General features: G+C 47.7%; 1 protein-coding gene across 2 annotated transcripts in view; it reads right to left on the bottom strand.

Moving 5' to 3' along the window:
• Positions 1 to 7,502, bottom strand: part of FAM3D (FAM3 metabolism regulating signaling molecule D) — a 47,117-nt gene extending 39,615 nt beyond the window's left edge. The window contains exon 1 of one of the 2 annotated variants that reach the window (XM_061129185.1): positions 7,293 to 7,502. The gene's annotated coding sequence lies outside the window, so the exon portion shown is untranslated. The remainder of the gene's footprint in view (positions 1 to 7,292) is intronic. The other variant, XM_061129184.1, reaches the window with a different exon arrangement.
• Positions 7,503 to 12,149: the final 4,647 nt, after the last annotated feature.

Here is a 12,149-nt window from a genome sequence, read left to right as displayed (position 1 = left end):
AAGAAAGTTGAGCACCAAAGTATTGATGCTTTTGAACTGTGGTGTTGGAGAAGACTCTTGAGAGTCCCCTGGACTGCAAGGAGATCCAACCAGTCCATCCTAAAGGAGATCAGTCCTGAATATTTATTGGAAGGACTGATGCTGAAGCTAAAACTCCAATACTTTGGCCACCTGTTGTGAAGAACTGACTCATTGGAAAAGACCCTGATGCTGGGGAAGATTGAAGGCGGGAGGAGAAGGGGATGACAGATAATGAGATGGTTGGATGGCATCACCAACTCAATGGACATAAGTTTGAGTAAACTCCAGGAGTGATGGACAGGAAAGCCTGGCATGTTGCAGTCCATAGGGCCGCAAAGAGTCAGACATGACTGAGCGGCTGAACTGAACTGAACTGTAGTCTATTATGTGTGCAGTGGCATCATGTGTAAAAAAACAATGCATATATCCTAATTAAAAATATTCTTTGGTAAAAAATGCTAACCATCATCTGAAATCTTTTTGTAATAGTAACATCAAAGATCACTGATTATAGATCTGTACAATAAATATTGTAATAGTACAAATGTTTGAAATATTGCAAGAATTAATGAAATGTGACACATGAAGTGAACAAATGCTGTTCGAAAACTGGCACTGAGAGTTGTGCTTGACACAGGATTGCCACAAACCTTCAATGTGTAAAAGATGCAATATCTGCAAAATGCAACAAAGCAAAGCATAATAAAATGAAGCATTCTTATACTGCTTAAATTCCAGACCCTCAGTTTCTACAAAGCAGGACAATCCCATTCAGATACACCTGGCAGAAGAAATGGCCAACACATGGTACACATGCTTCTCTTGGTCGTCCTGTGCCCACAGCAGACATCAATAATCAATCACGGTCTTTACCTCCGTACCTTTTCAACCAAGCACTCTAGGCAGAAGCAATCTATTCCTACCCCTATCTTACGGAGATAGGAGAAAATAGCAGACACTTGGCACTGTAGGACATACTCCCAGAGTTCTCTCACAAGATCCTGTGACACCCCACCTGAGAGTTTCTCTTGGGCCATCTCGGGGCAGGGTGAGAAAGCCAGGGAGTTCATGACCCCGGAGCAGCCTCAGGTAGTAGGGTTGAGACTGTGAGAGTAATACGCTAGCTTTCTCATGCCTAGACAGGTGACTGAATTATGTCCCCTGAAAATTCATAAGAAGCAGTAACCGCCTGCAGTACCTCAGACTATGGCCTTATTTGGAAATGGGCTGCTGGTCAGTAGGGTGGGCCCCAAGCTACCATGACTGGCATCCTTCTACAAAGGGGATATTTGGACACAGACACACACACACACAGAGGGTGTCACAGGAAGACAGGAGCCACCCTGCCACAGACCACGGAACTACCAGAAGTTAGTAGGGAGGCTCCCTCCTTCCCCTTAGCACCTTCTGAGGGAGCACGGCCTGCTGACACCTTGACCTCAGGCTTCCGGCCCAGGACGGGAGACAACGCATTCCTGTGGTGTAAGCCGCTCAGCCTGTGTACTTGGTTATGCAGCCTGCCCGAGTGGACTGGTACAGCGGGTCAGCCCTGAGGGGTGCCCACGCTGTCGCCCAGACCCTGCTGGGACAGCGGGGCTCGGTCACCCACAGCATCCTGTTGCATGCAACAGCACCCTCTATGCACCCCACCCCCAGTACCAGCTGGTGTCACACTCCACATAAGCTACATTCCCTAGGGTCTGCCTCGGAGGAAACTGACTCAAAACAGCATGAAATTGACCTGCCTTCCCTCCCCTTGGGTTTTCCAGTCCTGGGCTCCCCAACTTCCTACATCCCCACCCTTCTCCCCACTTCTGACCAAGGGGTCTCTCCAAGAATTTGCCTGGCCTGTGGGTGGCATGGGGAGAGTCTCTGCTTCTCCTTTTGGCCCACTAGGCCTCCCCACCTGCCTGGGAAACCCCCTCACCTTCATGTGACCCCTGCCTGGGGGTGACACCCTGTGTGATCCCAGCCCCAGGATGGGGAGCCCCCATCCAGCCACCACCTCCTTTTCCCGGGAGACATGACATTTCTTCTTCATAACCCCAGTCCCCAGGGGTTCCCCTCCTGGCACCTCTATTAGGAGACATTGACCAGACTGTTTTCTGGGTGATTTCTTGAGCAAGACTTATTTGAGCTAATAATAAAAATAATACCTTATAAATAAAATAATACAAATAGCTACCATTTATTGAGTGCTTAGCATGCACATGGAATTAGGGGGAGAATTTTCCACACCTATCTTACCAAATCCCCATAGCAACCCTAGGAGTTGGATACACTACTGTCTCCACCTCTTACAGGAGGAAGTTGAGGCTTGAGGAGGGTGAGGGACGTGCTCATGGTCTCCAGTTGTGGCTGCAGAGCTGAGATTCACACCCTTGGCAGCAAATAGCAGAGGGTGAAAATGCCGGGCATGGCAACCCAAGACTGACCTGCACTCACCGCGTCCCAACAAGGAAGGACAATGGGTGAGAGGGAGTTTGCATGTGTAGGAATAAGACCTGACACGTGAAAAAGTAGGTATTCGAATTCAAATGATGAGCATTCTCTGGGATAGATCACATCTTGGGTCACAAATCAAGCCTTGAGAAAGTTAAGAAAATCATATCAAGCATCTTTTCCTCCCACAAAGGATGGTTCTAGATACTAAGTACTGTAAGTCAAACAGAGAAAGAAAAACATCATATGATATCATTCAGATGTGGACTCTAATTGAAAAAAAGAAGAAACTAGCGAACTTATGGCTACCAAAGGGAAAACATTGCCAGGGCGGGGGCAGGTAGATAAATCAGGAGCTTGGAATGAACATACACACACTACTATATATAAGATAATAACCAACAAGGACCTACTATATAGCACAGGGAACTCTACTCAATATTCTGTGATAACCTATGTGAGAAAAGAATCTAAAAAAGAATGAACACATGTATACATATAACTGAATCACGCTGCTGTACTCCTGAACTTAATGCAATGTGGTAAATCATGGTAATCCAGTAAAATTAAAATTTAAAAAAAGTTTTCTTCTAAAAATAAAAAAGACTAAGGTAGAGAGACATGAGGAGAATGCAAAAGAAGCAGAGACACTGAGACCAAAAGTGACAGACACATGTGGGGTCACTGGGGTTCACCTGCACAAGCACACACGCATACGCATGTGTGCGCACACACACATGTGCACACACATGCGTGCATGCACACACGCACGTGCACACACACACACACCCCCCATCATTCAGGGCATTGCTGAGTCCCTCCTGGAAGAAGGATGATGTGTATGACCCCGCTCAGATACATGTGACCCCACCCAGACTCAGGCCCCTTTACCCTGAGTTTCCAGTCGCCCCTTAAGGCTGTCCTGAATGCTGGACTGTGGTGGCTCAGGCCTGCGTGAGGTCATCACAGTAACCAGAGGCGGCCTCTCACTCTCTAAATGGTCCTTCTTGTAAACTCCCAGTATTTATAGGCAATTATTGATCATGTCACCAATACAGAGGGAGATAAACAGCCAATAAATCCATAGGCAATAAGGCTGGTGGCTGGAACAATTTGTTCCAGTGACGTTTATTTCAGAGGGAAATAAACCCATTACTTCCATTATGTCCTGTTTTCATGTTATTTATTGGTTTTAACAGTCTTCTCAAGCTCTGGCCAATGGTAGGATTGCTGGGCCATGCAGGGCCATGCAGCCAGAGATGCAGGAAGATGTGAGGAGATGCAGATGGATATGTTTGCCACTGTGTGAGGAGATGCTGCAGAGAATAAAGCCGCGCGGAGGAAAGGATCCCGAGATAGAGACAGAGCCCTGGGGATGTCATCTGAGCCCTAGATCAAGCCTGGCTTGAAATCAGAGTTATGTCTGGACTTTTCCATTATGTGAGCCAGCATAGGTCCTTTGTTGGGGTGGTTTGAATTAGTTTCTGTCACTTGTACCTGTAAGAGCATTACCTGACACAAGGATTTTCCCATTTCATACAACAGCCACATTTATGAGCAAGACTCAAATTCCCATCTGACCCCATCCCTCCTGAGGTTTCAGTGCCTCAGCCCCTGCAAAGGCCTGACAATTCAGGCCAACGCTTGGCTTTTCCTCTGTGTTCTCCTGATGGCTTTACTACCAGAGGCCAGATTACTCCTGACCTTTTCACAGAATGTTCCTCTAACACACAACCCGCCACGTGTGCAAAATGACCCGAGTCCCTGGCACTGTGCCTGCTCGCAGCCTCTCTCTCACCCTCCTGTTGACCCCCGGCTCCCACCTCCGGGCCTCTGGTCCTGTGGTTTTCTCCACCAGGGCTGCCCTCGCCTCTCCTGGGGGCTTGCGCTTTGTGCGTGCTGCCTCCTTTGTGAGCTGTCCCTGCTGTGGCCTGCGAGGCTCTCCTCAGGGTGTGCGTGTGAGGACGGACGTGGGTGCATGGACCCTGGAGCTGGACGGCCCAGGTGGGAAGCCTCTGTCTACTGTTCAAGCCCTGCCACCTTGGCCGGCTTACCTCACCTCCTATTCCTCAGCGCTTCTTCTGTAAAATGGAGGTGGGACCTACCTTTCAACACTATTATACTGAAATGAGAGCTCATCAGAAGGACTGATGTTGAAGCTGAAACTCCAATACTTTTGCCACCTGATGCAAAGAGCTGACTCATTTGAAAAGACCCTGATGCTGGGAAAGATTGAGGGCAGGAGGAGAAGGGGACAGCAGAGGATGAGATGTCTGGATGGCATCACTGACTCAATGGACATGAGTTTGGGTAAACTCCGGGAGTTGGTGATTGACAGGGAAGCCTGGCATGCTGTGGTCCATGGGGTCGAAAAGAGTCGGACACAACTGAGTGACTGAGCTGAAGTGAAGTGAACTGAATAATCCATCCAAAGCCCTTTGCACCATTCCAGGCACACAGTGAACTCTTGATATGAGTTGCCTAGGATGGTCACTATTGCTAATATTGATCACATAGAACCTGTACACATCTCTCTCATACTGTTCCCCTTCTCCTTACCCTCAGTCATCTATCTACTATTTAATCTGATAGACGATGAGCTCCTGAGATAACGTCTAATCATTTCTAAGTGCCTAGCACCGCACAGAGCACCTGGCACGAGGCAGTGTTAGGCTCTGACACAGCTCCATCCTGTATTCTGCAGCTACTAGGGACAGGCATCCCGCCAGGCTTCTCTGTCCGTGGGATTCTCCAGGCAGGAATACTGGAGTGGGTAGCCATTCCCTTCTCCGGGGAATCTTCCCAACCCAGGAATCGACCCCGGGTCTCCTGCATTGCAGGCAGACTCTTCACTGTCTGAGCCATCACGGAAGCCCCAACAGGCACTTTATATAGTCTTTTTCAAAAGTCGTACCAGTCAAACTGCCAAGGAAGTTATGAGTGTCCTCGTTTTTCTGAGATAAGGAGGCTCAGACAGGTGAGGCTCCTCTGAGAAGGCCAGCTGCCCAGCCTGAGGACGTGCCGGCGATTCACAGCTTCAAGGGCCCCCCCACCCTGGGAAAGGCCCGTTGGCTCTGCATCTTTGCATCTTTGCAGTTCCTATTGGAACGGAGGAGCTGTGCCTGTGTGTACACATGGAGAGGAGCTCAGGAAGAGATATGCAAACAGTGACCAAAGAGAGCAACCCCAGTGGCAGCTGCTTCTGCTGGGTGAGACCGGCACATCTGATATCGGCTGGCCTGGCGTGACTTCAGGCGGGCAGTGGCCAGCCTGTATGGGGGCTGGCAGATGCACTGAAGCAGACAGACAGATGGACAGACTGGAGAAAACACTGGGAAAACACTCCTCACAGCTGTGCTTGGCCTGGGTGTGGCCACCTCACTGACCTCACCCTCACCACCAGCTCCTGCCCTCTCCTTTACCCACTCCACCCTCCTCTTAGATCCCACAGGGTGCCAAACACTTCCCCCCATTCCACTCTTACCCTGACAGCACTGGTTTGCACATTTCATCTCAGAGAAGTCTGCTCTGACTTCTGAGCTATCTCCTGCATGGCACATGTCAAAACTGTGTTGCAACGACTATCCATTCAAGTTCTCTCTGACTTTCTGGCTAGAACCATATGTCTTTTGCTGTCATGTCTGGTTAGTCATTACATCCTTGTATCTGACATGCAGAAGGTGCTCAGTTAATGCCTGTTGAGGGACGCATCTGGATGGATACTCTTGCACCATCTCTCTTCCAGCCATGGACTCAGGATGCACCACTGAGGCTGCAGAGTGGAGGTGGGGAGCACAAATTTTGTAGCCACACTGTCCTAGAGAGCAGTTCAATCTCTCATCTGAAAAGTGGGAGTAGTACTGATGCCTTGTGATATGAAGAGTAATATGAAGGTGATATGAAGAGTAAATGTGTTGTTACCTAGACAGTACTTCGCACAGAGCCTGGCTAAGTACATCCTGTGACCTGTGATGTCACTCAGTCGTGTCCGATTCTTTGCAACTCCATGGACTGTAGCCTACCAGGCTCCTCAGTCCATGGAATTTTCCAGGCAAGAGTACTGGAGTGGGCTGCCATTTCCTTCTCCAGGGCTAAGTACATAGTAGGTGCTTATTTTATGCTTTAGTGATTATCATTATTTTAGTGATTGTCATTATTATTATTATCTCTAGACAAAGAGAACTACAGGGAAAAACAGGGGAGATTCAGAAACTATCACTCCCATTTTATAGATGAGAAAACTGAGGTTTAGTGAAAGGAAGGGACTAGGCTGACATTACACAGCTAGGAAATCTCTCAAGACCATATACCTTTGTTGCATCTTTTCAAGTAATTATCTTCAGAGAAAAATGAAAGGTGGGACAAAGAACAACACTCCTTCCTTCTTCACTCATTCTTAAGATATCTGTGTGGCTCATAGTTGATGGTCAAATGTATCTTCTGAAGGAACAGATGAGTGCATGAATGAATAAACATCAAGGAGTCCCTGTGGTTAAGGAACAAACACCCTGGCTTGCATGTCCCCCATCTCCTTGTGCCCAGATGTAACTAACCAATCATGGCATACCTTTGCACTGAGCCTGAGTCTAACTTCAGAATCCTTATCACAGTTCACTATCCATGCATCAGACTTGGTCCCTCAGATGAAATCTGCTACCTTCTTGAGTCTGATCTCAGAAGTCTCTGATTGTGCAGTTTCCTTCTTCCTCTCCTTTCATGCCTCTCACTCAGGCTTTCTCATTCCTCATTTTCTACCTACCCTGCTCCCATGTTTCTCTCAGTAATGCAGACCCAGAGGTATAGCCCTTTCCATTTTGGTGGAAACATACCTGAGGGCTCACGGCTCCCTCTTCCCTGCTTCAGTGCAGAAGGTGAGATGCCTGGCTGGAGCCTTGAGTCCCTGACACTGCCAACCACTGCCTTGGATCAGCCTGGAGGGGTTGGGGTCTCTGTGGGGGGTCCTCTAGATGCGGCCAGTCCAGAGGGAGGACAGAGTGACTCAGAGGCACCTCGGGTGGCCAGCTCCTCCTGGCCCTGCCCAGGCTCTGCCCTCTTTTGAAGAGGCCTGCCATAAATGTTCCCTGCCCTGTTAAACAATCTCACCAGGAAAGAGGAAGTTAATCTCAGGACTCAGTAGGAAGAAAAGAGTCTAAAATCTTTTCTGGTTAAGGAGCCACCTAGAGCACTGGCTTGGCTGGGCTGTCGCTGTGAGTATCTATTCCACGGAGATTTGGGTGGTGATTTGGGCAACTTAATCAGGAATAAAATACTGCAATCGCTGCCTGAGAAAGTGAAACAAAACACAAAAAGACAGTTTCTAACAAACAAAAGTCCAGGACCAGATGGCTCCACAGGAGAATTCTATTAAGCATTTAGAGATGAGGTAACACCTATCCTTCTCAAACACTTTCAAAAAATTGCAGAAGAAGGAAGGAAGGAAAACTCCTAAACTCATTCCATGAGGCCACCATCACCCTGATACCAAAACCAGACAAAGATATCACAAAAAAAGAAAATTACCAGCCAGTATCACTGATGAACATAGATGCAAAAATTGTCAACAAAATACTAGCAAACTGAATCCAACAATACGTGAATCATATACCATGATCAACTGGGATTTATCCCAGGCATGCAAGGATTCTTCAATATACTCAAATCAATCAATGTGATACACCATATTAACAAACTGAAGAATAAAAAACATATGATCATCTCAATATATGCAGGAAAAGTTTTTGACACAACTCAACACCATTTTATGATAAAAAAACTCCCCAGAAAGTGAGCATACAGGGAGCCTATCTCAACATAATAAAGGCCATATATGAGATACCCGTAGCAGACAGTATTCTCAATAGTGAAAACCTGAAAGCATTTCCTCTAAGATCAGGAATAAGATAAGAGGGTCTACTCTTGCCATTATTATTCATTGCCATGGCAATGAGAGGGGGGAAAAAAATAAAAGAATCCAAATAGGAAAACAAGTAAAACTGTCAAGGTTTGCAGACAACATAATACTATACATAGAAAATCCTAAAGATGCCACCAGAAAGCTACTAGAGCTCATCAATTAATTTAGTAAAGTCACAGGATACAGAATTAATACACAGAAATCTCTCGCATCCCTAGACACTAATAATGAAAGATCAGAAAGAGAAATGGAGGGAACAATCTAACTTACCATTGCAACAAAAAGAAAATAAAGGTCCATTGACAGAGAAACGGATAAAAAAGATGTGGTACATATACAATGGGATATCACTCAGTCATAAAAAATTTTGAATGAAATAATGCCATTTGCAGCAACATGGATGGACCCAGAGATTGTCATCCTGAGTGAAGTCAGTCAGACAAAGAGAAATATCACATTACTCACACGTGGAATCTAATTTAAAAATTATACAAATGAACATATTTACAAAACAGACACAGATTTACAGATATTGAGAGTCAACTTATGATTACCAGAGGGGAAACGTGCGGTGGTGGGGGCTTAGAATGTACACACACACACACACATCTATATACAAGATAACCAACAAGACCTACTGTATAGCACAGGGAATTCTACTGAATATTCTGTGATAACCTATATAGAAAAGAACCTGAAAAAGAATGAATGTATGTATAACTGAGTCACTTAGCTGTAATCTGAACCTAAGACAACACTGTAAATCAACTATTCTCCAATAAAATTAAAATTTAAAAAAACAAACCCACAAGAGGACAACATTCTTCCAAACAAACCACCCCATGCTGACATGTCCTCAGGGGGGATGGCAGAGTGAGTCAGCGATGGTGCTTGCATCAGCTGTGGATGCAGGCTGAAGAGCAACCTGAGAGAAGGTGAACCTGGGGGAGGGGACACAGCCAGACAGTGGGTGGGGGAAGGGGGCAAAGAAGAAGGGGTCAGAGGCAACCTTAAGACAGTAAGCGCAGATGATGGAAGAGGGATCCCCTTGATCACAAGTGAGGAAAATGGGGAGAGGAAGCGGTCTGGGGAAAAGACTAGCGATTTGGTTCAGGGCATATCAAGTTAGAAGTTAAAGCTGGTGAAACAAGGAAACCAGAATTGAAAGAGACACATGTTCCGCAATGTTCATTGCAGCACTGTTTACAATAGCCAGGACGAGGAAGCAACCTAGATGTCCATCAGCAGACAAATGGGTAAGAAAGCTGTGGTACATATACACAATGGAATATTACTCAGCCATTAAAAAGAATACATTTGAATCAGTTCTAATGAGGTGGATCAAACTGGAGCCTATTATACAGAGTGAAGGAAGCCAGAAAGATAAACATCAATACAGTATACTAATGCATATATATGGAATTTAGAAAGATGGCAACAATGATCTTATATGTGAGACAGCAAAAGAGACACAGACATCAAGAACAGGCTTTTGAACTCTGTGGGAGAAGGTGAGGGTGGGATGATCTGAGAGAATAGCATTGAAACATGTATATTATCATATGTGAAACAGATCGCCAGTCCAGGTTCGATGCATGAGGCAGGGCGCTCAGGGCTGGTGCACTGGGATGACTCTGAGGGATGGGATAGGGAGGGAGGTGGGAGGGGCGTTCAGGATGGGGAACACATGTACACCCATGGCTGATTCATATGGATGTATGGCAAAAACCACCACAATATTAGAAAGTAATTAAGCTCCAATTTAAAAAAAAAAAAAGCTGGTGAAAGAAGGAGGGAGGAGGGCAGAGGAGAGCCAGCCCATGGCCGGACTTTAGCACTGCAGTGTTTGTTATCTCTCTCTCCCACTTTCGACTCAAGGTGCATTGAGAGGGACTGTGTCCCCCACTCCCAATCCAGCACCCCCAGGCTTTTCCCCTTAGGCTGAGTCCTTTCCCAGGAGGCATCCCTGGGGGCTTCCTCACTTGTTTGCTGCCAGGGGATCCTGCTGTTGCTCAGTCGTGTCCGACTCTTTGCCACCCCACGGATGTAGCCCACCAGGCTCCTGTGTCCGTGGGATTCTCCAGGCAGGAGTACTGGAGTGGGTTGCCATGCCCTTCTACCCTGACTGCTCCAAAAACGATGTACAGCCTCCTAGACAGGAATATCTGGGGACATAAGGTCAAATAGCTGCTCCAAAGGAAAAGGCGAGTGAGTGCCCAGTAGGTGGTGTGATGGGGGAGCAGGGCCAGTCCCTCCGGGTGACATGACACTCCCTCTGTCGCCCCACCAGGCCGGTGTTCCGGCTGCCCAGCTGGTCCCCAGGAGGCAGGGGGTGAAGTGGGGCCTCTAGGGCACATCCCTGGGGCAGGCCGTGCTTTCCTGAGTTCTGACTGGTTTGCCGTCTGGCTGTGGGTCTGCTCCTCCCTCCTCTTCTCCTCTCCCCTACCTGGTCAGTTTTGTGGACAATGAGTGCCTTCTCATTTAGACCTGACCTCCAATGTCACCTCCTCAGGGAAGCCCTCTGTCCTTGCTTCACAACGTGAAAAAGCAGGTCAGTGAATAACCCAAGACAGCAAAAGCAGGAAAACTTTCTTCTGAAGGCAGGCAGGGAAGGTCTCCATGATGAGGGAACAATGAATATCTGTACTAGCACAAGTATCCCATTTGTGCTGAGTTAGACTGGATGAACTTAGCAGCCTTAAATAAGACACATTATCTTATAGATTCAGAAGTAGGTCAGAAGTCTGACACAGGCCTCCCTGGGCTAAAATCCAAGCATTGGCAGGACCGTGTTCTCTTGTGATACATCTTGTAATTCTCTAATTCCCTCTTGCATACATTGAGCCCACCCTGATGCTCTGGGGTCATTTCCCCCTGTTATGACCAGCTGATTAGCAACGTTCATTCCATGTGCAACTTTAATTTCCTTTCGCCATGTAACAAATGTCATATCCACAGGCTTCAGGTTTTAAGACACAAGGGTCATTATTCTATTAATCATGGGTCCAAAACTTCTTTACGGTATTTAAAACAGCCTGAAAAGATATTTCCTGAATAGGTGTTTACCTGTCACCTGTCTCCCTCTCCTGGAAAGTGAACCCCACGAGGGCAGGGGCCTTGCGCTGCTGCTGGAACACAGCCTGGTGCTCAGTAGGTGCGCGGTTCAGGTTTGCACAGTGAATGGGCAAATTCATGAATGAGCGAGTGCATGATCATCTCTGCAATGGTGTCAATACAGACAGCACTGGCCCGAGGCCAGGAGCTGCGACCCCCCCCCCCCCCCACTCTAACCCGAGCCCAGCAGCCTCCCAAGAGCTCTGGGAGGAAGGGAAGGCTCTGCGCAGCTGCCCTGCGGGCTTCATGTCTTGGAGAAGTTAACAACAATTGTGAAGTCACCCTCCAAGGGGACGTTCTCCCCTGTGTTTGCTCAGAGGAACCAGGTGGGGCTCGGCACTGGTGGTGCTCCCTGCACGTGCCGGGGGCGGGCGGAGAACGTGTGACCAACAGCCCTGAGCGTTCCCCACTCCGCTCTGCACCCGCTGGACCCCTGGGTGAGGGTCCTCCTCCTTCCAAGCCTTGGTTTCCCCTCTGTGAAGTGGGATAATCCCTGTGTCATGGCCCGGTTATGAGAATAACGTCAGAAGAGAGCATATTTGAAGGTCTGGTCCTTAGCGGGTGCTCAGTGAACGATTCCTCTGCCGGCTCCTTATTGGCGTAACGTCGTTGGTGAACCCGACTTTACCGAGAGGGGCCAGGGATGCCTTTTCTTGTG

The sequence above is a fragment of the Dama dama genome, chromosome 24 (assembly GCF_033118175.1).
Source record: "Dama dama isolate Ldn47 chromosome 24, ASM3311817v1, whole genome shotgun sequence".
NCBI lineage: Eukaryota > Metazoa > Chordata > Mammalia > Artiodactyla > Cervidae > Dama > Dama dama.
Note: the sequence above shows the minus strand (reverse complement) of the source record. Positions and strands in the feature narration are given on the sequence as shown.